This window comes from Hyla sarda, unplaced genomic scaffold, assembly GCF_029499605.1.
Source record: "Hyla sarda isolate aHylSar1 unplaced genomic scaffold, aHylSar1.hap1 scaffold_1045, whole genome shotgun sequence".
NCBI lineage: Eukaryota > Metazoa > Chordata > Amphibia > Anura > Hylidae > Hyla > Hyla sarda.
In genome coordinates this window covers 660-24,809 of record NW_026607664.1, presented here as the reverse complement: position 1 = coordinate 24,809, position 24,150 = coordinate 660, and the positions used below count along the sequence as shown (strand labels likewise).

The 24,150-nt window shown below is 46.2% G+C and overlaps 11 non-coding genes across 11 annotated transcripts; all 11 read left to right on the top strand.

Annotated features, from left to right (window-relative positions):
- Positions 1–773: 773 nt before the first annotated feature.
- Positions 774–964, top strand: LOC130299274 (U2 spliceosomal RNA). The gene has a single exon (XR_008850445.1). It is a non-coding gene; the product is annotated as a U2 spliceosomal RNA (small nuclear RNA).
- A 2,085-nt stretch (positions 965–3,049) lies between these two features.
- LOC130299273 (U2 spliceosomal RNA) lies at positions 3,050–3,240 on the top strand. The gene has a single exon (XR_008850444.1). It is a non-coding gene; the product is annotated as a U2 spliceosomal RNA (small nuclear RNA).
- A 2,090-nt stretch (positions 3,241–5,330) lies between these two features.
- On the top strand, positions 5,331–5,521 carry LOC130299272 (U2 spliceosomal RNA). The gene has a single exon (XR_008850443.1). It is a non-coding gene; the product is annotated as a U2 spliceosomal RNA (small nuclear RNA).
- A 2,093-nt stretch (positions 5,522–7,614) lies between these two features.
- On the top strand, positions 7,615–7,805 carry LOC130299271 (U2 spliceosomal RNA). Its single transcript, XR_008850442.1, has one exon. It is a non-coding gene; the product is annotated as a U2 spliceosomal RNA (small nuclear RNA).
- A 2,098-nt stretch (positions 7,806–9,903) lies between these two features.
- LOC130299270 (U2 spliceosomal RNA) lies at positions 9,904–10,094 on the top strand. Its single transcript, XR_008850441.1, has one exon. It is a non-coding gene; the product is annotated as a U2 spliceosomal RNA (small nuclear RNA).
- Positions 10,095–12,182: 2,088 nt separating this feature from the next.
- On the top strand, positions 12,183–12,373 carry LOC130299266 (U2 spliceosomal RNA). The gene has a single exon (XR_008850439.1). It is a non-coding gene; the product is annotated as a U2 spliceosomal RNA (small nuclear RNA).
- A 2,089-nt stretch (positions 12,374–14,462) lies between these two features.
- On the top strand, positions 14,463–14,653 carry LOC130299314 (U2 spliceosomal RNA). Its single transcript, XR_008850483.1, has one exon. It is a non-coding gene; the product is annotated as a U2 spliceosomal RNA (small nuclear RNA).
- Positions 14,654–16,741: 2,088 nt separating this feature from the next.
- Positions 16,742–16,932, top strand: LOC130299303 (U2 spliceosomal RNA). The gene has a single exon (XR_008850472.1). It is a non-coding gene; the product is annotated as a U2 spliceosomal RNA (small nuclear RNA).
- Positions 16,933–19,020: 2,088 nt separating this feature from the next.
- On the top strand, positions 19,021–19,211 carry LOC130299291 (U2 spliceosomal RNA). Its single transcript, XR_008850461.1, has one exon. It is a non-coding gene; the product is annotated as a U2 spliceosomal RNA (small nuclear RNA).
- A 2,091-nt stretch (positions 19,212–21,302) lies between these two features.
- On the top strand, positions 21,303–21,493 carry LOC130299280 (U2 spliceosomal RNA). Its single transcript, XR_008850450.1, has one exon. It is a non-coding gene; the product is annotated as a U2 spliceosomal RNA (small nuclear RNA).
- Positions 21,494–23,588: 2,095 nt separating this feature from the next.
- Positions 23,589–23,779, top strand: LOC130299260 (U2 spliceosomal RNA). The gene has a single exon (XR_008850435.1). It is a non-coding gene; the product is annotated as a U2 spliceosomal RNA (small nuclear RNA).
- The last annotated feature ends 371 nt before the right edge of the window (positions 23,780–24,150 follow it).

Below are 24,150 nucleotides of genomic sequence, written 5' to 3'. Positions count from 1 at the left end.
CTCAATACCACTGACATCACTAGGTGTAAACAACATCTCTCCTTTGCTGTGTATGTGACTATGGAGCTGTTTGGTGATGTCGTCTATTATGGCCTTCATAGAAGCAACAGGAGATTGTTGCATCCATCTAGAACCCTCAGAACTACAGTGCTATGATGTCACTCACTTCCACAGGCCTTGCAGAGTGTAAACAACAACAACCCAGCTTTGTTGTGTATGTAACCATAGGGATTTGTGATGTCACCTAGAACCTTCACAGCAGCGACAGCTTTATGAGGAGCATCAGCACTGCTCTGCCTGAGCAGAACCATCACCGCCATAGGTTGTCAAATAACCCGGATTTAACCCACACAGGTAAGTCCAATGGGGTGCAGGCATGTCCTCTATGCTTACAGCTTCCCGTGGGTGTTGGTTTGATACCGTTTGGGGACAGCCAAGGAGGCATCTGCAGGCAACAAAGGTAGGTGTGTGCTTGTGTGTGTGTTTCCTATGCAGATCCTAAGCCCAGTGTCACATGCAAGTAGGAGGAGTAAGAAGGGTTCCTGGCAAATCCGGGTTATGGATTGCATTTAAAAAGGCCCCGTGGGAGTGCAATGGGCCCCTGTCTTGCTGCTTAGCAATAATGGTATGGGTTTAGGTTCTGCTGTGTGTACTGGTGGTTGACTGCCCCCCAGCCCAGAGTGTGCATGGAAAATTGTCTGGCAGCCTCCCTGACAGCAAGCAGTGATAGTGCCCATGAAGGGGACCTTGTTGGGCCCGCCCCTTTCACGGTTATCGCTTCTCGGCCTTTTGGCTAAGATCAAGTGTAGTATCTGTTCTTATCAGTTTAATATCTGATACGTCCCCTATCTGGGGACCATATATTAAATGGATTTTTGAGAACGGGGGCCGATTTCGAAGCTTGCTTCCGTCGCCCTATGCATTGACCCGATATGGCAGTATCTTCGGGTACAGTGCACCACCCCCTTACAGGGTTAAAAAGAAAGATTCCTACTTTCATTGCTACCTGCTTGCTGGCTAGCCAGCTAGCCAGCCCTGTGGGCCTTGCTGCTGCAGCCAAAAAACAAAAGGTGGTGCTGCTGCTGCTGCTTCTGCTGCTTCTGCTTGTGTCTGGCCGCTGTTGGAGCGTCCAGGCACAGGACTTCTGCTGCTGCTGACTAAATGGCCTCCTTAATTGGATCATTTGAGTAGCCAGCACACCTGTGCAGGTAGGGCATGACATGATAGGCAGCTGCCTTGATAGCGGGTGGGTGCTGAATGTTCCTAATTGACAAAATAAGATTAATGCTTATGAAGAAATATAAAATCTCATCCCTTCCCCAATATCGCGCCACACCCCTACCCCTTAATTCCCTGGTTGAACTTGATGGACATATGTCTTTTTTCGACCGTACTAACTATGTAACTATGTAACATAACATGGGGGGGGGGGGGGGGTCTCCTGGCTGTTCACACAGGTGTGTCATTGCTGTACATTGACCATGCATTGCTTCTGTGGTATTGCAAAGGCAAAGACAAATGCTTCCAGCCATCCATTGCACTAATGGATTGGTCATCAGCTGGCTGTCTATGTCCCGCATCAATATAGACCAAAGTACAGAGGGTTAGGCTATGCTATTGTGCACCTACCTGATGCATCAGAAGGTGCGAGGCCCTTGCTAAATTCTGTGCACAGACTTTGAGATCTATACTTTAGACTGTATCTAAACCTGCTCCAACATGGACTGACATTCTGGCCTACTTTCAGCCGCTGCGACTTGTCTGTCGCTGAACAGTCGCTTTTTATGTATTCAGCACCTATGTATAATGTTGTAAAAATGCTCTAGAAGCTAAAGTCGCAGAAATGTCACACATATTTGGCCTGCAACTTTCTGTGCGACAAATTCAGACAGGAAAAATCAGTATAAATCCTTAGAAAATTATCCCCCAGTGTCTCCATCTGCTGGCGGTATTGAATAAGCATTGCTGCACTGATGGGGTATGCATTAGACGAAAAAAAAGAAGAAAAAGAAGAATAATACGCCCAGAAAAGAGGCGAAAAGGAGAAAAACGTAAAAAAACGTGAAAAAAAAGTAAGAGGAAGAGAAGGGAAAAAAAGGTGGAAATGGGTTTAAAAGTGATTTCGGCGGAGAAATATATATATATATATATATATATATATATATATATATATATACGCGCACACACACACATATATATAAACGTATTCTCCGTTGAGATATTGCAGCCGCTGCTGTGTCCAGGCCCAGGAGCCTTAGCACTGTGCTGTGATGTCACTCAATACCACTGACATCACTAGGTGTAAACAACATCTCTCCTTTGCTGTGTATGTGACTATGGAGCTGTTTGGTGATGTCGTCTATTATGGCCTTCATAGAAGCAACAGGAGATTGTTGCATCCATCTAGAACCCTCAGAACTACAGTGCTATGATGTCACTCACTTCCACAGGCCTTGCAGAGTGTAAACAACAACAACCCAGCTTTGTTGTGTATGTAACCATAGGGATTTGTGATGTCACCTAGAACCTTCACAGCAGCGACAGCTTTATGAGGAGCATCAGCACTGCTCTGCCTGAGCAGAACCATCACCGCCATAGGTTGTCAAATAACCCGGATTTAACCCACACAGGTAAGTCCAATGGGGTGCAGGCATGTCCTCTATGCTTACAGCTTCCCGTGGGTGTTGGTTTGATACCGTTTGGGGACAGCCAAGGAGGCATCTGCAGGCAACAAAGGTAGGTGTGTGCTTGTGTGTGTGTTTCCTATGCAGATCCTAAGCCCAGTGTCACATGCAAGTAGGAGGAGTAAGAAGGGTTCCTGGCAAATCCGGGTTATGGATTGCATTTAAAAAGGCCCCGTGGGAGTGCAATGGGCCCCTGTCTTGCTGCTTAGCAATAATGGTATGGGTTTAGGTTCTGCTGTGTGTACTGGTGGTTGACTGCCCCCCAGCCCAGAGTGTGCATGGAAAATTGTCTGGCAGCCTCCCTGACAGCAAGCAGTGATAGTGCCCATGAAGGGGACCTTGTTGGGCCCGCCCCTTTCACGGTTATCGCTTCTCGGCCTTTTGGCTAAGATCAAGTGTAGTATCTGTTCTTATCAGTTTAATATCTGATACGTCCCCTATCTGGGGACCATATATTAAATGGATTTTTGAGAACGGGGGCCGATTTCGAAGCTTGCTTCCGTCGCCCTATGCATTGACCCGATATGGCAGTATCTTCGGGTACAGTGCACCACCCCCTTACAGGGTTAAAAAGAAAGATTCCTACTTTCATTGCTACCTGCTTGCTGGCTAGCCAGCTAGCCAGCCCTGTGGGCCTTGCTGCTGCAGCCAAAAAACAAAAGGTGGTGCTGCTGCTGCTGCTTCTGCTGCTTCTGCTTGTGTCTGGCCGCTGTTGGAGCGTCCAGGCACAGGACTTCTGCTGCTGCTGACTAAATGGCCTCCTTAATTGGATCATTTGAGTAGCCAGCACACCTGTGCAGGTAGGGCATGACATGATAGGCAGCTGCCTTGATAGCGGGTGGGTGCTGAATGTTCCTAATTGACAAAATAAGATTAATGCTTATGAAGAAATATAAAATCTCATCCCTTCCCCAATATCGCGCCACACCCCTACCCCTTAATTCCCTGGTTGAACTTGATGGACATATGTCTTTTTTCGACCGTACTAACTATGTAACTATGTAACATAACATGGGGGGGGGGGGGGGGGGGTCTCCTGGCTGTTCACACAGGTGTGTCATTGCTGTACATTGACCATGCATTGCTTCTGTGGTATTGCAAAGGCAAAGACAAATGCTTCCAGCCATCCATTGCACTAATGGATTGGTCATCAGCTGGCTGTCTATGTCCCGCATCAATATAGACCAAAGTACAGAGGGTTAGGCTATGCTATTGTGCACCTACCTGATGCATCAGAAGGTGCGAGGCCCTTGCTAAATTCTGTGCACAGACTTTGAGATCTATACTTTAGACTGTATCTAAACCTGCTCCAACATGGACTGACATTCTGGCCTACTTTCAGCCGATGCGACTTGTCTGTCGCTGAACAGTCGCTTTTTATGTATTCAGCACCTATGTATAATGTTGTAAAAATGCTCTAGAAGCTAAAGTCGCAGAAATGTCACACATATTTGGCCTGCAACTTTCTGTGCGACAAATTCAGACAGGAAAAATCAGTATAAATCCTTAGAAAATTATCCCCCAGTGTCTCCATCTGCTGGCGGTATTGAATAAGCATTGCTGCACTGATGGGGTATGCATTAGACGAAAAAAAAGAAGAAAAAGAAGAATAATACGCCCAGAAAAGAGGCGAAAAGGAGAAAAACGTAAAAAAACGTGAAAAAAAAGTAAGAGGAAGAGAAGGGAAAAAAAGGTGGAAATGGGTTTAAAAGTGATTTCGGCGGAGAAATATATATATATATATATATATATATATATATATATATATATATACGCGCACACACACACATATATATAAACGTATTCTCCGTTGAGATATTGCAGCCGCTGCTGTGTCCAGGCCCAGGAGCCTTAGCACTGTGCTGTGATGTCACTCAATACCACTGACATCACTAGGTGTAAACAACATCTCTCCTTTGCTGTGTATGTGACTATGGAGCTGTTTGGTGATGTCGTCTATTATGGCCTTCATAGAAGCAACAGGAGATTGTTGCATCCATCTAGAACCCTCAGAACTACAGTGCTATGATGTCACTCACTTCCACAGGCCTTGCAGAGTGTAAACAACAACAACCCAGCTTTGTTGTGTATGTAACCATAGGGATTTGTGATGTCACCTAGAACCTTCACAGCAGCGACAGCTTTATGAGGAGCATCAGCACTGCTCTGCCTGAGCAGAACCATCACCGCCATAGGTTGTCAAATAACCCGGATTTAACCCACACAGGTAAGTCCAATGGGGTGCAGGCATGTCCTCTATGCTTACAGCTTCCCGTGGGTGTTGGTTTGATACCGTTTGGGGACAGACAAGGAGGCATCTGCAGGCAACAAAGGTAGGTGTGTGCTTGTGTGTGTGTTTCCTATGCAGATCCTAAGCCCAGTGTCACATGCAAGTAGGAGGAGTAAGAAGGGTTCCTGGCAAATCCGGGTTATGGATTGCATTTAAAAAGGCCCCGTGGGAGTGCAATGGGCCCCTGTCTTGCTGCTTAGCAATAATGGTATGGGTTTAGGTTCTGCTGTGTGTACTGGTGGTTGACTGCCCCCCAGCCCAGAGTGTGCATGGAAAATTGTCTGGCAGCCTCCCTGACAGCAAGCAGTGATAGTGCCCATGAAGGGCACCTTGTTGGGCCCGCCCCTTTCACGGTTATCGCTTCTCGGCCTTTTGGCTAAGATCAAGTGTAGTATCTGTTCTTATCAGTTTAATATCTGATACGTCCCCTATCTGGGGACCATATATTAAATGGATTTTTGAGAACGGGGGCCGATTTCGAAGCTTGCTTCCGTCGCCCTATGCATTGACCCGATATGGCAGTATCTTCGGGTACAGTGCACCACCCCCTTACAGGGTTAAAAAGAAAGATTCCTACTTTCATTGCTACCTGCTTGCTGGCTAGCCAGCTAGCCAGCCCTGTGGGCCTTGCTGCTGCTGCAGCCAAAAAACAAAAGGTGGTGCTGCTGCTGCTTCTGCTGCTTCTGCTTCTGCTTGTGTCTGGCCGCTGTTGGAGCGTCCAGGCACAGGACTTCTGCTGCTGCTGACTAAATGGCCTCCTTAATTGGATCATTTGAGTAGCCAGCACACCTGTGCAGGTAGGGCATGACATGATAGGCAGCTGCCTTGATAGCGGGTGGGTGCTGAATGTTCCTAATTGACAAAATAAGATTAATGCTTATGAAGAAATATAAAATCTCATCCCTTCCCCAATATCGCGCCACACCCCTACCCCTTAATTCCCTGGTTGAACTTGATGGACATATGTCTTTTTTCGACCGTACTAACTATGTAACTATGTAACATAACATGGGGGGGGGGGGGGGGTCTCCTGGCTGTTCACACAGGTGTGTCATTGCTGTACATTGACCATGCATTGCTTCTGTGGTATTGCAAAGGCAAAGACAAATGCTTCCAGCCATCCATTGCACTAATGGATTGGTCATCAGCTGGCTGTCTATGTCCCGCATCAATATAGACCAAAGTACAGAGGGTTAGGCTATGCTATTGTGCACCTACCTGATGCATCAGAAGGTGCGAGGCCCTTGCTAAATTCTGTGCACAGACTTTGAGATCTATACTTTAGACTGTATCTAAACCTGCTCCAACATGGACTGACATTCTGGCCTACTTTCAGCCGATGCGACTTGTCTGTCGCTGAACAGTCGCTTTTTATGTATTCAGCACCTATGTATAATGTTGTAAAAATGCTCTAGAAGCTAAAGTCGCAGAAATGTCACACATATTTGGCCTGCAACTTTCTGTGCGACAAATTCAGACAGGAAAAATCAGTATAAATCCTTAGAAAATTATCCCCCAGTGTCTCCATCTGCTGGCGGTATTGAATAAGCATTGCTGCACTGATGGGGTATGCATTAGACGAAAAAAAAGAAGAAAAAGAAGAATAATACGCCCAGAAAAGAGGCGAAAAGGAGAAAAACGTAAAAAAACGTGAAAAAAAAGTAAGAGGAAGAGAAGGGAAAAAAAGGTGGAAATGGGTTTAAAAGTGATTTCGGCGGAGAAATATATATATATATATATATATATATATATATATATATATATATACGCGCACACACACACATATATATAAACGTATTCTCCGTTGAGATATTGCAGCCGCTGCTGTGTCCAGGCCCAGGAGCCTTAGCACTGTGCTGTGATGTCACTCAATACCACTGACATCACTAGGTGTAAACAACATCTCTCCTTTGCTGTGTATGTGACTATGGAGCTGTTTGGTGATGTCGTCTATTATGGCCTTCGTAGAAGCAACAGGAGATTGTTGCATCCATCTAGAACCCTCAGAACTACAGTGCTATGATGTCACTCACTTCCACAGGCCTTGCAGAGTGTAAACAACAACAACCCAGCTTTGTTGTGTATGTAACCATAGGGATTTGTGATGTCACCTAGAACCTTCACAGCAGCGACAGCTTTATGAGGAGCATCAGCACTGCTCTGCCTGAGCAGAACCATCACCGCCATAGGTTGTCAAATAACCCGGATTTAACCCACACAGGTAAGTCCAATGGGGTGCAGGCATGTCCTCTATGCTTACAGCTTCCCGTGGGTGTTGGTTTGATACCGTTTGGGGACAGCCAAGGAGGCATCTGCAGGCAACAAAGGTAGGTGTGTGCTTGTGTGTGTGTTTCCTATGCAGATCCTAAGCCCAGTGTCACATGCAAGTAGGAGGAGTAAGAAGGGTTCCTGGCAAATCCGGGTTATGGATTGCATTTAAAAAGGCCCCGTGGGAGTGCAATGGGCCCCTGTCTTGCTGCTTAGCAATAATGGTATGGGTTTAGGTTCTGCTGTGTGTACTGGTGGTTGACTGCCCCCCAGCCCAGAGTGTGCATGGAAAATTGTCTGGCAGCCTCCCTGACAGCAAGCAGTGATAGTGCCCATGAAGGGCACCTTGTTGGGCCCGCCCCTTTCACGGTTATCGCTTCTCGGCCTTTTGGCTAAGATCAAGTGTAGTATCTGTTCTTATCAGTTTAATATCTGATACGTCCCCTATCTGGGGACCATATATTAAATGGATTTTTGAGAACGGGGGCCGATTTCGAAGCTTGCTTCCGTCGCCCTATGCATTGACCCGATATGGCAGTATCTTCGGGTACAGTGCACCACCCCCTTACAGGGTTAAAAAGAAAGATTCCTACTTTCATTGCTACCTGCTTGCTGGCTAGCCAGCTAGCCAGCCCTGTGGGCCTTGCTGCTGCTGCAGCCAAAAAACAAAAGGTGGTGCTGCTGCTGCTTCTGCTGCTTCTGCTTCTGCTTGTGTCTGGCCGCTGTTGGAGCGTCCAGGCACAGGACTTCTGCTGCTGCTGACTAAATGGCCTCCTTAATTGGATCATTTGAGTAGCCAGCACACCTGTGCAGGTAGGGCATGACATGATAGGCAGCTGCCTTGATAGCGGGTGGGTGCTGAATGTTCCTAATTGACAAAATAAGATTAATGCTTATGAAGAAATATAAAATCTCATCCCTTCCCCAATATCGCGCCACACCCCTACCCCTTAATTCCCTGGTTGAACTTGATGGACATATGTCTTTTTTCGACCGTACTAACTATGTAACTATGTAACATAACATGGGGGGGGGGGGGGGGGGTCTCCTGGCTGTTCACACAGGTGTGTCATTGCTGTACATTGACCATGCATTGCTTCTGTGGTATTGCAAAGGCAAAGACAAATGCTTCCAGCCATCCATTGCACTAATGGATTGGTCATCAGCTGGCTGTCTATGTCCCGCATCAATATAGACCAAAGTACAGAGGGTTAGGCTATGCTATTGTGCACCTACCTGATGCATCAGAAGGTGCGAGGCCCTTGCTAAATTCTGTGCACAGACTTTGAGATCTATACTTTAGACTGTATCTAAACCTGCTCCAACATGGACTGACATTCTGGCCTACTTTCAGCCGATGCGACTTGTCTGTCGCTGAACAGTCGCTTTTTATGTATTCAGCACCTATGTATAATGTTGTAAAAATGCTCTAGAAGCTAAAGTCGCAGAAATGTCACACATATTTGGCCTGCAACTTTCTGTGCGACAAATTCAGACAGGAAAAATCAGTATAAATCCTTAGAAAATTATCCCCCAGTGTCTCCATCTGCTGGCGGTATTGAATAAGCATTGCTGCACTGATGGGGTATGCATTAGACGAAAAAAAAGAAGAAAAAGAAGAATAATACGCCCAGAAAAGAGGCGAAAAGGAGAAAAACGTAAAAAAACGTGAAAAAAAAGTAAGAGGAAGAGAAGGGAAAAAAAGGTGGAAATGGGTTTAAAAGTGATTTCGGCGGAGAATATATATATATATATATATATATATATATATATATATATATATATATACGCGCACACACACACATATATATAAACGTATTCTCCGTTGAGATATTGCAGCCGCTGCTGTGTCCAGGCCCAGGAGCCTTAGCACTGTGCTGTGATGTCACTCAATACCACTGACATCACTAGGTGTAAACAACATCTCTCCTTTGCTGTGTATGTGACTATGGAGCTGTTTGGTGATGTCGTCTATTATGGCCTTCGTAGAAGCAACAGGAGATTGTTGCATCCATCTAGAACCCTCAGAACTACAGTGCTATGATGTCACTCACTTCCACAGGCCTTGCAGAGTGTAAACAACAACAACCCAGCTTTGTTGTGTATGTAACCATAGGGATTTGTGATGTCACCTAGAACCTTCACAGCAGCGACAGCTTTATGAGGAGCATCAGCACTGCTCTGCCTGAGCAGAACCATCACCGCCATAGGTTGTCAAATAACCCGGATTTAACCCACACAGGTAAGTCCAATGGGGTGCAGGCATGTCCTCTATGCTTACAGCTTCCCGTGGGTGTTGGTTTGATACCGTTTGGGGACAGCCAAGGAGGCATCTGCAGGCAACAAAGGTAGGTGTGTGCTTGTGTGTGTGTTTCCTATGCAGATCCTAAGCCCAGTGTCACATGCAAGTAGGAGGAGTAAGAAGGGTTCCTGGCAAATCCGGGTTATGGATTGCATTTAAAAAGGCCCCGTGGGAGTGCAATGGGCCCCTGTCTTGCTGCTTAGCAATAATGGTATGGGTTTAGGTTCTGCTGTGTGTACTGGTGGTTGACTGCCCCCCAGCCCAGAGTGTGCATGGAAAATTGTCTGGCAGCCTCCCTGACAGCAAGCAGTGATAGTGCCCATGAAGGGCACCTTGTTGGGCCCGCCCCTTTCACGGTTATCGCTTCTCGGCCTTTTGGCTAAGATCAAGTGTAGTATCTGTTCTTATCAGTTTAATATCTGATACGTCCCCTATCTGGGGACCATATATTAAATGGATTTTTGAGAACGGGGGCCGATTTCGAAGCTTGCTTCCGTCGCCCTATGCATTGACCCGATATGGCAGTATCTTCGGGTACAGTGCACCACCCCCTTACAGGGTTAAAAAGAAAGATTCCTACTTTCATTGCTACCTGCTTGCTGGCTAGCCAGCTAGCCAGCCCTGTGGGCCTTGCTGCTGCTGCAGCCAAAAAACAAAAGGTGGTGCTGCTGCTGCTTCTGCTGCTTCTGCTTCTGCTTGTGTCTGGCCGCTGTTGGAGCGTCCAGGCACAGGACTTCTGCTGCTGCTGACTAAATGGCCTCCTTAATTGGATCATTTGAGTAGCCAGCACACCTGTGCAGGTAGGGCATGACATGATAGGCAGCTGCCTTGATAGCGGGTGGGTGCTGAATGTTCCTAATTGACAAAATAAGATTAATGCTTATGAAGAAATATAAAATCTCATCCCTTCCCCAATATCGCGCCACACCCCTACCCCTTAATTCCCTGGTTGAACTTGATGGACATATGTCTTTTTTCGACCGTACTAACTATGTAACTATGTAACATAACATGGGGGGGTCTCCTGGCTGTTCACACAGGTGTGTCATTGCTGTACATTGACCATGCATTGCTTCTGTGGTATTGCAAAGGCAAAGACAAATGCTTCCAGCCATCCATTGCACTAATGGATTGGTCATCAGCTGGCTGTCTATGTCCCGCATCAATATAGACCAAAGTACAGAGGGTTAGGCTATGCTATTGTGCACCTACCTGATGCATCAGAAGGTGCGAGGCCCTTGCTAAATTCTGTGCACAGACTTTGAGATCTATACTTTAGACTGTATCTAAACCTGCTCCAACATGGACTGACATTCTGGCCTACTTTCAGCCGATGCGACTTGTCTGTCGCTGAACAGTCGCTTTTTATGTATTCAGCACCTATGTATAATGTTGTAAAAATGCTCTAGAAGCTAAAGTCGCAGAAATGTCACACATATTTGGCCTGCAACTTTCTGTGCGACAAATTCAGACAGGAAAAATCAGTATAAATCCTTAGAAAATTATCCCCCAGTGTCTCCATCTGCTGGCGGTATTGAATAAGCATTGCTGCACTGATGGGGTATGCATTAGACGAAAAAAAAGAAGAAAAAGAAGAATAATACGCCCAGAAAAGAGGCGAAAAGGAGAAAAACGTAAAAAAACGTGAAAAAAAAGTAAGAGGAAGAGAAGGGAAAAAAAGGTGGAAATGGGTTTAAAAGTGATTTCGGCGGAGAAATATATATATATATATATATATATATATATATATATATATATATATATACGCGCACACACACACATATATATAAACGTATTCTCCGTTGAGATATTGCAGCCGCTGCTGTGTCCAGGCCCAGGAGCCTTAGCACTGTGCTGTGATGTCACTCAATACCACTGACATCACTAGGTGTAAACAACATCTCTCCTTTGCTGTGTATGTGACTATGGAGCTGTTTGGTGATGTCGTCTATTATGGCCTTCATAGAAGCAACAGGAGATTGTTGCATCCATCTAGAACCCTCAGAACTACAGTGCTATGATGTCACTCACTTCCACAGGCCTTGCAGAGTGTAAACAACAACAACCCAGCTTTGTTGTGTATGTAACCATAGGGATTTGTGATGTCACCTAGAACCTTCACAGCAGCGACAGCTTTATGAGGAGCATCAGCACTGCTCTGCCTGAGCAGAACCATCACCGCCATAGGTTGTCAAATAACCCGGATTTAACCCACACAGGTAAGTCCAATGGGGTGCAGGCATGTCCTCTATGCTTACAGCTTCCCGTGGGTGTTGGTTTGATACCGTTTGGGGACAGCCAAGGAGGCATCTGCAGGCAACAAAGGTAGGTGTGTGCTTGTGTGTGTGTTTCCTATGCAGATCCTAAGCCCAGTGTCACATGCAAGTAGGAGGAGTAAGAAGGGTTCCTGGCAAATCCGGGTTATGGATTGCATTTAAAAAGGCCCCGTGGGAGTGCAATGGGCCCCTGTCTTGCTGCTTAGCAATAATGGTATGGGTTTAGGTTCTGCTGTGTGTACTGGTGGTTGACTGCCCCCCAGCCCAGAGTGTGCATGGAAAATTGTCTGGCAGCCTCCCTGACAGCAAGCAGTGATAGTGCCCATGAAGGGCACCTTGTTGGGCCCGCCCCTTTCACGGTTATCGCTTCTCGGCCTTTTGGCTAAGATCAAGTGTAGTATCTGTTCTTATCAGTTTAATATCTGATACGTCCCCTATCTGGGGACCATATATTAAATGGATTTTTGAGAACGGGGGCCGATTTCGAAGCTTGCTTCCGTCGCCCTATGCATTGACCCGATATGGCAGTATCTTCGGGTACAGTGCACCACCCCCTTACAGGGTTAAAAAGAAAGATTCCTACTTTCATTGCTACCTGCTTGCTGGCTAGCCAGCTAGCCAGCCCTGTGGGCCTTGCTGCTGCTGCAGCCAAAAAACAAAAGGTGGTGCTGCTGCTGCTTCTGCTGCTTCTGCTTCTGCTTGTGTCTGGCCGCTGTTGGAGCGTCCAGGCACAGGACTTCTGCTGCTGCTGCTGACTAAATGGCCTCCTTAATTGGATCATTTGAGTAGCCAGCACACCTGTGCAGGTAGGGCATGACATGATAGGCAGCTGCCTTGATAGCGGGTGGGTGCTGAATGTTCCTAATTGACAAAATAAGATTAATGCTTATGAAGAAATATAAAATCTCATCCCTTCCCCAATATCGCGCCACACCCCTACCCCTTAATTCCCTGGTTGAACTTGATGGACATATGTCTTTTTTCGACCGTACTAACTATGTAACTATGTAACATAACATGGGGGGGGGGGGGGTCTCCTGGCTGTTCACACAGGTGTGTCATTGCTGTACATTGACCATGCATTGCTTCTGTGGTATTGCAAAGGCAAAGACAAATGCTTCCAGCCATCCATTGCACTAATGGATTGGTCATCAGCTGGCTGTCTATGTCCCGCATCAATATAGACCAAAGTACAGAGGGTTAGGCTATGCTATTGTGCACCTACCTGATGCATCAGAAGGTGCGAGGCCCTTGCTAAATTCTGTGCACAGACTTTGAGATCTATACTTTAGACTGTATCTAAACCTGCTCCAACATGGACTGACATTCTGGCCTACTTTCAGCCGATGCGACTTGTCTGTCGCTGAACAGTCGCTTTTTATGTATTCAGCACCTATGTATAATGTTGTAAAAATGCTCTAGAAGCTAAAGTCGCAGAAATGTCACACATATTTGGCCTGCAACTTTCTGTGCGACAAATTCAGACAGGAAAAATCAGTATAAATCCTTAGAAAATTATCCCCCAGTGTCTCCATCTGCTGGCGGTATTGAATAAGCATTGCTGCACTGATGGGGTATGCATTAGACGAAAAAAAAGAAGAAAAAGAAGAATAATACGCCCAGAAAAGAGGCGAAAAGGAGAAAAACGTAAAAAAACGTGAAAAAAAAGTAAGAGGAAGAGAAGGGAAAAAAAGGTGGAAATGGGTTTAAAAGTGATTTCGGCGGAGAATATATATATATATATATATATATATATATATATATATATACGCGCACACACACACATATATATAAACGTATTCTCCGTTGAGATATTGCAGCCGCTGCTGTGTCCAGGCCCAGGAGCCTTAGCACTGTGCTGTGATGTCACTCAATACCACTGACATCACTAGGTGTAAACAACATCTCTCCTTTGCTGTGTATGTGACTATGGAGCTGTTTGGTGATGTCGTCTATTATGGCCTTCATAGAAGCAACAGGAGATTGTTGCATCCATCTAGAACCCTCAGAACTACAGTGCTATGATGTCACTCACTTCCACAGGCCTTGCAGAGTGTAAACAACAACAACCCAGCTTTGTTGTGTATGTAACCATAGGGATTTGTGATGTCACCTAGAACCTTCACAGCAGCGACAGCTTTATGAGGAGCATCAGCACTGCTCTGCCTGAGCAGAACCATGACCGCCATAGGTTGTCAAATAACCCGGATTTAACCCACACAGGTAAGTCCAATGGGGTGCAGGCATGTCCTCTATGCTTACAGCTTCCCGTGGGTGTTGGTTTGATACCGTTTGGGGACAGCCAAGGAGGCATCTGCAGGCAACAAAGGTAGGTGTGTGCTTGTGTGTGTGTTTCCTATGCAGATCCTAAGCCCAGTGTCACATGCAAGTAGGAGGAGTAAGAAGGGTTCCTGGCAAATCCGGGTTATGGATTGCATTTAAAAAGGCCCCGTGGGAGTGCAATGGGCCCCTGTCTTGCTGCTTAGCAATAATGGTATGGGTTTAGGTTCTGCTGTGTGTACTGGTGGTTGACTGCCCCCCAGCCCAGAGTGTGCATGGAAAATTGTCTGGCAGCCTCCCTGACAGCAAGCAGTGATAGTGCCCATGAAGGGCACCTTGTTGGGCCCGCCCCTTTCACGGTTATCGCTTCTCGGCCTTTTGGCTAAGATCAAGTGTAGTATCTGTTCTTATCAGTTTAATATCTGATACGTCCCCTATCTGGGGACCATATATTAAATGGATTTTTGAGAACGGGGGCCGATTTCGAAGCTTGCTTCCGTCGCCCTATGCATTGACCCGATATGGCAGTATCTTCGGGTACAGTGCACCACCCCCTTACAGGGTTAAAAAGAAAGATTCCTACTTTCATTGCTACCTGCTTGCTGGCTAGCCAGCTAGCCAGCCCTGTGGGCCTTGCTGCTGCTGCAGCCAAAAAACAAAAGGTGGTGCTGCTGCTGCTTCTGCTGCTTCTGCTTCTGCTTGTGTCTGGCCGCTGTTGGAGCGTCCAGGCACAGGACTTCTGCTGCTGCTGACTAAATGGCCTCCTTAATTGGATCATTTGAGTAGCCAGCACACCTGTGCAGGTAGGGCATGACATGATAGGCAGCTGCCTTGATAGCGGGTGGGTGCTGAATGTTCCTAATTGACAAAATAAGATTAATGCTTATGAAGAAATATAAAATCTCATCCCTTCCCCAATATCGCGCCACACCCCTACCCCTTAATTCCCTGGTTGAACTTGATGGACATATGTCTTTTTTCGACCGTACTAACTATGTAACTATGTAACATAACATGGGGGGGGGGGGGGGTCTCCTGGCTGTTCACACAGGTGTGTCATTGCTGTACATTGACCATGCATTGCTTCTGTGGTATTGCAAAGGCAAAGACAAATGCTTCCAGCCATCCATTGCACTAATGGATTGGTCATCAGCTGGCTGTCTATGTCCCGCATCAATATAGACCAAAGTACAGAGGGTTAGGCTATGCTATTGTGCACCTACCTGATGCATCAGAAGGTGCGAGGCCCTTGCTAAATTCTGTGCACAGACTTTGAGATCTATACTTTAGACTGTATCTAAACCTGCTCCAACATGGACTGACATTCTGGCCTACTTTCAGCCGATGCGACTTGTCTGTCGCTGAACAGTCGCTTTTTATGTATTCAGCACCTATGTATAATGTTGTAAAAATGCTCTAGAAGCTAAAGTCGCAGAAATGTCACACATATTTGGCCTGCAACTTTCTGTGCGACAAATTCAGACAGGAAAAATCAGTATAAATCCTTAGAAAATTATCCCCCAGTGTCTCCATCTGCTGGCGGTATTGAATAAGCATTGCTGCACTGATGGGGTATGCATTAGACGAAAAAAAAGAAGAAAAAGAAGAATAATACGCCCAGAAAAGAGGCGAAAAGGAGAAAAACGTAAAAAAACGTGAAAAAAAAGTAAGAGGAAGAGAAGGGAAAAAAAGGTGGAAATGGGTTTAAAAGTGATTTCGGCGGAGAAATATATATATATATATATATATATATATATATATATATATACGCGCACACACACACATATATATAAACGTATTCTCCGTTGAGATATTGCAGCCGCTGCTGTGTCCAGGCCCAGGAGCCTTAGCACTGTGCTGTGATGTCACTCAATACCACTGACATCACTAGGTGTAAACAACATCTCTCCTTTGCTGTGTATGTGACTATGGAGCTGTTTGGTGATGTCGTCTATTATGGCCTTCATAGAAGCAACAGGAGATTGTTGCATCCATCTAGAACCCTCAGAACTACAGTGCTATGATGTCACTCACTTCCACAGGCCTTGCAGAGTGTAAACAACAACAACCCAGCTTTGTTGTGTATGTAACCATAGGGATTTGTGATGTCACCTAGAACCTTCACAGCAGCGACAGCTTTATGAGGAGCATCAGCACTGCTCTGCCTGAGCAGAACCATGACCGCCATAGGTTGTCAAATAACCCGGATTTAACCCACACAGGTAAGTCCAATGGGGTGCAGGCATGTCCTCTATGCTTACAGCTTCCCGTGGGTGTTGGTTTGATACCGTTTGGGGACAGCCAAGGAGGCATCTGCAGGCAACAAAGGTAGGTGTGTGCTTGTGTGTGTGTTTCCTATGCAGATCCTAAGCCCAGTGTCACATGCAAGTAGGAGGAGTAAGAAGGGTTCCTGGCAAATCCGGGTTATGGATTGCATTTAAAAAGGCCCCGTGGGAGTGCAATGGGCCCCTGTCTTGCTGCTTAGCAATAATGGTATGGGTTTAGGTTCTGCTGTGTGTACTGGTGGTTGACTGCCCCCCAGCCCAGAGTGTGCATGGAAAATTGTCTGGCAGCCTCCCTGACAGCAAGCAGTGATAGTGCCCATGAAGGGCACCTTGTTGGGCCCGCCCCTTTCACGGTTATCGCTTCTCGGCCTTTTGGCTAAGATCAAGTGTAGTATCTGTTCTTATCAGTTTAATATCTGATACGTCCCCTATCTGGGGACCATATATTAAATGGATTTTTGAGAACGGGGGCCGATTTCGAAGCTTGCTTCCGTCGCCCTATGCATTGACCCGATATGGCAGTATCTTCGGGTACAGTGCACCACCCCCTTACAGGGTTAAAAAGAAAGATTCCTACTTTCATTGCTACCTGCTTGCTGGCTAGCCAGCTAGCCAGCCCTGTGGGCCTTGCTGCTGCTGCAGCCAAAAAACAAAAGGTGGTGCTGCTGCTGCTTCTGCTGCTTCTGCTTCTGCTTGTGTCTGGCCGCTGTTGGAGCGTCCAGGCACAGGACTTCTGCTGCTGCTGACTAAATGGCCTCCTTAATTGGATCATTTGAGTAGCCAGCACACCTGTGCAGGTAGGGCATGACATGATAGGCAGCTGCCTTGATAGCGGGTGGGTGCTGAATGTTCCTAATTGACAAAATAAGATTAATGCTTATGAAGAAATATAAAATCTCATCCCTTCCCCAATATCGCGCCACACCCCTACCCCTTAATTCCCTGGTTGAACTTGATGGACATATGTCTTTTTTCGACCGTACTAACTATGTAACTATGTAACATAACATGGGGGGGGGGGGGGGTCTCCTGGCTGTTCACACAGGTGTGTCATTGCTGTACATTGACCATGCATTGCTTCTGTGGTATTGCAAAGGCAAAGACAAATGCTTCCAGCCATCCATTGCACTAATGGATTGGTCATCAGCTGGCTGTCTATGTCCCGCATCAATATAGACCAAAGTACAGAGGGTTAGGCTATGCTATTGTGCACCTACCTGATGCATCAGAAGGTGCGAGGCCCTTGCTAAATTCTGTGCACAGACTTTGAGATCTATACTTTAGACTGTATCTAAACCTGCTCCAACATGGACTGACATTCTGGCCTACTTTCAGCCGATGCGACTTGTCTGTCGCTGAACAGTCGCTTTTTATGTATTCAGCACCTATGTATAATGTTGTAAAAATGCTCTAGAAGCTAAAGTCGCAGAAATGTCACACATATTTGGCCTGCAACTTTCTGTGCGACAAATTCAGACAGGAAAAATCAGTATAAATCCTTAGAAAATTATCCCCCAGTGTCTCCATCTGCTGGCGGTATTGAATAAGCATTGCTGCACTGATGGGGTATGCATTAGACGAAAAAAAAGAAGAAAAAGAAGAATAATACGCCCAGAAAAGAGGCGAAAAGGAGAAAAACGTAAAAAAACGTGAAAAAAAAGTAAGAGGAAGAGAAGGGAAAAAAAGGTGGAAATGGGTTTAAAAGTGATTTCGGCGGAGAAATATATATATATATATATATATATATATATATATATATATACGCGCACACACACACATATATATAAACGTATTCTCCGTTGAGATATTGCAGCCGCTGCTGTGTCCAGGCCCAGGAGCCTTAGCACTGTGCTGTGATGTCACTCAATACCACTGACATCACTAGGTGTAAACAACATCTCTCCTTTGCTGTGTATGTGACTATGGAGCTGTTTGGTGATGTCGTCTATTATGGCCTTCATAGAAGCAACAGGAGATTGTTGCATCCATCTAGAACCCTCAGAACTACAGTGCTATGATGTCACTCACTTCCACAGGCCTTGCAGAGTGTAAACAACAACAACCCAGCTTTGTTGTGTATGTAACCATAGGGATTTGTGATGTCACCTAGAACCTTCACAGCAGCGACAGCTTTATGAGGAGCATCAGCACTGCTCTGCCTGAGCAGAACCATGACCGCCATAGGTTGTCAAATAACCCGGATTTAACCCACACAGGTAAGTCCAATGGGGTGCAGGCATGTCCTCTATGCTTACAGCTTCCCGTGGGTGTTGGTTTGATACCGTTTGGGGACAGCCAAGGAGGCATCTGCAGGCAACAAAGGTAGGTGTGTGCTTGTGTGTGTGTTTCCTATGCAGATCCTAAGCCCAGTGTCACATGCAAGTAGGAGGAGTAAGAAGGGTTCCTGGCAAATCCGGGTTATGGATTGCATTTAAAAAGGCCCCGTGGGAGTGCAATGGGCCCCTGTCTTGCTGCTTAGCAATAATGGTATGGGTTTAGGTTCTGCTGTGTGTACTGGTGGTTGACTGCCCCCCAGCCCAGAGTGTGCATGGAAAATTGTCTGGCAGCCTCCCTGACAGCAAGCAGTGATAGTGCCCATGAAGGGCACCTTGTTGGGCCCGCCCCTTTCACGGTTATCGCTTCTCGGCCTTTTGGCTAAGATCAAGTGTAGTATCTGTTCTTATCAGTTTAATATCTGATACGTCCCCTATCTGGGGACCATATATTAAATGGATTTTTGAGAACGGGGGCCGATTTCGAAGCTTGCTTCCGTCGCCCTATGCATTGACCCGATATGGCAGTATCTTCGGGTACAGTGCACCACCCCCTTACAGGGTTAAAAAGAAAGATTCCTACTTTCATTGCTACCTGCTTGCTGGCTAGCCAGCTAGCCAGCCCTGTGGGCCTTGCTGCTGCTGCAGCCAAAAAACAAAAGGTGGTGCTGCTGCTGCTTCTGCTGCTTCTGCTTCTGCTTGTGTCTGGCCGCTGTTGGAGCGTCCAGGCACAGGACTTCTGCTGCTGCTGACTAAATGGCCTCCTTAATTGGATCATTTGAGTAGCCAGCACACCTGTGCAGGTAGGGCATGACATGATAGGCAGCTGCCTTGATAGCGGGTGGGTGCTGAATGTTCCTAATTGACAAAATAAGATTAATGCTTATGAAGAAATATAAAATCTCATCCCTTCCCCAATATCGCGCCACACCCCTACCCCTTAATTCCCTGGTTGAACTTGATGGACATATGTCTTTTTTCGACCGTACTAACTATGTAACTATGTAACATAACATGGGGGGGGGGGGGGGGTCTCCTGGCTGTTCACACAGGTGTGTCATTGCTGTACATTGACCATGCATTGCTTCTGTGGTATTGCAAAGGCAAAGACAAATGCTTCCAGCCATCCATTGCACTAATGGATTGGTCATCAGCTGGCTGTCTATGTCCCGCATCAATATAGACCAAAGTACAGAGGGTTAGGCTATGCTATTGTGCACCTACCTGATGCATCAGAAGGTGCGAGGCCCTTGCTAAATTCTGTGCACAGACTTTGAGATCTATACTTTAGACTGTATCTAAACCTGCTCCAACATGGACTGACATTCTGGCCTACTTTCAGCCGATGCGACTTGTCTGTCGCTGAACAGTCGCTTTTTATGTATTCAGCACCTATGTATAATGTTGTAAAAATGCTCTAGAAGCTAAAGTCGCAGAAATGTCACACATATTTGGCCTGCAACTTTCTGTGCGACAAATTCAGACAGGAAAAATCAGTATAAATCCTTAGAAAATTATCCCCCAGTGTCTCCATCTGCTGGCGGTATTGAATAAGCATTGCTGCACTGATGGGGTATGCATTAGACGAAAAAAAAGAAGAAAAAGAAGAATAATACGCCCAGAAAAGAGGCGAAAAGGAGAAAAACGTAAAAAAACGTGAAAAAAAAGTAAGAGGAAGAGAAGGGAAAAAAAGGTGGAAATGGGTTTAAAAGTGATTTCGGCGGAGATATATATATATATATATATATATATATATATATATATATATATACGCGCACACACACACATATATATAAACGTATTCTCCGTTGAGATATTGCAGCCGCTGCTGTGTCCAGGCCCAGGAGCCTTAGCACTGTGCTGTGATGTCACTCAATACCACTGACATCACTAGGTGTAAACAACATCTCTCCTTTGCTGTGTATGTGACTATGGAGCTGTTTGGTGATGTCGTCTATTATGGCCTTCATAGAAGCAACAGGAGATTGTTGCATCCATCTAGAACCCTCAGAACTACAGTGCTATGATGTCACTCACTTCCACAGGCCTTGCAGAGTGTAAACAACAACAACCCAGCTTTGTTGTGTATGTAACCATAGGGATTTGTGATGTCACCTAGAACCTTCACAGCAGCGACAGCTTTATGAGGAGCATCAGCACTGCTCTGCCTGAGCAGAACCATCACCGCCATAGGTTGTCAAATAACCCGGATTTAACCCACACAGGTAAGTCCAATGGGGTGCAGGCATGTCCTCTATGCTTACAGCTTCCCGTGGGTGTTGGTTTGATACCGTTTGGGGACAGCCAAGGAGGCATCTGCAGGCAACAAAGGTAGGTGTGTGCTTGTGTGTGTGTTTCCTATGCAGATCCTAAGCCCAGTGTCACATGCAAGTAGGAGGAGTAAGAAGGGTTCCTGGCAAATCCGGGTTATGGATTGCATTTAAAAAGGCCCCGTGGGAGTGCAATGGGCCCCTGTCTTGCTGCTTAGCAATAATGGTATGGGTTTAGGTTCTGCTGTGTGTACTGGTGGTTGACTGCCCCCCAGCCCAGAGTGTGCATGGAAAATTGTCTGGCAGCCTCCCTGACAGCAAGCAGTGATAGTGCCCATGAAGGGCACCTTGTTGGGCCCGCCCCTTTCACGGTTATCGCTTCTCGGCCTTTTGGCTAAGATCAAGTGTAGTATCTGTTCTTATCAGTTTAATATCTGATACGTCCCCTATCTGGGGACCATATATTAAATGGATTTTTGAGAACGGGGGCCGATTTCGAAGCTTGCTTCCGTCGCCCTATGCATTGACCCGATATGGCAGTATCTTCGGGTACAGTGCACCACCCCCTTACAGGGTTAAAAAGAAAGATTCCTACTTTCATTGCTACCTGCTTGCTGGCTAGCCAGCTAGCCAGCCCTGTGGGCCTTGCTGCTGCTGCAGCCAAAAAACAAAAGGTGGTGCTGCTGCTGCTTCTGCTGCTTCTGCTTCTGCTTGTGTCTGGCCGCTGTTGGAGCGTCCAGGCACAGGACTTCTGCTGCTGCTGACTAAATGGCCTCCTTAATTGGATCATTTGAGTAGCCAGCACACCTGTGCAGGTAGGGCATGACATGATAGGCAGCTGCCTTGATAGCGGGTGGGTGCTGAATGTTCCTAATTGACAAAATAAGATTAATGCTTATGAAGAAATATAAAATCTCATCCCTTCCCCAATATCGCGCCACACCCCTACCCCTTAATTCCCTGGTTGAACTTGATGGACATATGTCTTTTTTCGACCGTACTAACTATGTAACTATGTAACATAACATGGGGGGGGGGGGGGGTCTCCTGGCTGTTCACACAGGTGTGTCATTGCTGTACATTGACCATGCATTGCTTCTGTGGTATTGCAAAGGCAAAGACAAATGCTTCCAGCCATCCATTGCACTAATGGATTGGTCATCAGCTGGCTGTCTATGTCCCGCATCAATATAGACCAAAGTACAGAGGGTTAGGCTATGCTATTGTGCACCTACCTGATGCATCAGAAGGTGCGAGGCCCTTGCTAAATTCTGTGCACAGACTTTGAGATCTATACTTTAGACTGTATCTAAACCTGCTCCAACATGGACTGACATTCTGGCCTACTTTCAGCCGATGCGACTTGTCTGTCGCTGAACAGTCGCTTTTTATGTATTCAGCACCTATGTATAATGTTGTAAAAATGCTCTAGAAGCTAAAGTCGCAGAAATGTCACACATATTTGGCCTGCAACTTTCTGTGCGACAAATTCAGACAGGAAAAATCAGTATAAATCCTTAGAAAATTATCCCCCAGTGTCTCCATCTGCTGGCGGTATTGAATAAGCATTGCTGCACTGATGGGGTATGCATTAGACGAAAAAAAAGAAGAAAAAGAAGAATAATACGCCCAGAAAAGAGGCGAAAAGGAGAAAAACGTAAAAAAACGTGAAAAAAAAGTAAGAGGAAGAGAAGGGAAAAAAAGGTGGAAATGGGTTTAAAAGTGATTTCGGCGGAGAATATATATATATATATATATATATATATATATATATATATATATATATACGCGCACACACACACATATATATAAACGTATTCTCCGTTGAGATATTGCAGCCGCTGCTGTGTCCAGGCCCAGGAGCCTTAGCACTGTGCTGTGATGTCACTCAATACCACTGACATCACTAGGTGTAAACAACATCTCTCCTTTGCTGTGTATGTGACTATGGAGCTGTTTGGTGATGTCGTCTATTATGGCCTTCATAGAAGCAACAGGAGATTGTTGCATCCATCTAGAACCCTCAGAACTACAGTGCTATGATGTCACTCACTTCCACAGGCCTTGCAGAGTGTAAACAACAACAACCCAGCTTTGTTGTGTATGTAACCATAGGGATTTGTGATGTCACCTAGAACCTTCACAGCAGCGACAGCTTTATGAGGAGCATCAGCACTGCTCTGCCTGAGCAGAACCATCACCGCCATAGGTTGTCAAATAACCCGGATTTAACCCACACAGGTAAGTCCAATGGGGTGCAGGCATGTCCTCTATGCTTACAGCTTCCCGTGGGTGTTGGTTTGATACCGTTTGGGGACAGCCAAGGAGGCATCTGCAGGCAACAAAGGTAGGTGTGTGCTTGTGTGTGTGTTTCCTATGCAGATCCTAAGCCCAGTGTCACATGCAAGTAGGAGGAGTAAGAAGGGTTCCTGGCAAATCCGGGTTATGGATTGCATTTAAAAAGGCCCCGTGGGAGTGCAATGGGCCCCTGTCTTGCTGCTTAGCAATAATGGTATGGGTTTAGGTTCTGCTGTGTGTACTGGTGGTTGACTGCCCCCCAGCCCAGAGTGTGCATGGAAAATTGTCTGGCAGCCTCCCTGACAGCAAGCAGTGATAGTGCCCATGAAGGGCACCTTGTTGGGCCCGCCCCTTTCACGGTTATCGCTTCTCGGCCTTTTGGCTAAGATCAAGTGTAGTATCTGTTCTTATCAGTTTAATATCTGATACGTCCCCTATCTGGGGACCATATATTAAATGGATTTTTGAGAACGGGGGCCGATTTCGAAGCTTGCTTCCGTCGCCCTATGCATTGACCCGATATGGCAGTATCTTCGGGTACAGTGCACCACCCCCTTACAGGGTTAAAAAGAAAGATTCCTACTTTCATTGCTACCTGCTTGCTGGCTAGCCAGCTAGCCAGCCCTGTGGGCCTTGCTGCTGCTGCAGCCAAAAAACAAAAGGTGGTGCTGCTGCTGCTTCTGCTGCTTCTGCTTCTGCTTGTGTCTGGCCGCTGTTGGAGCGTCCAGGCACAGGACTTCTGCTGCTGCTGACTAAATGGCCTCCTTAATTGGATCATTTGAGTAGCCAGCACACCTGTGCAGGTAGGGCATGACATGATAGGCAGCTGCCTTGATAGCGGGTGGGTGCTGAATGTTCCTAATTGACAAAATAAGATTAATGCTTATGAAGAAATATAAAATCTCATCCCTTCCCCAATATCGC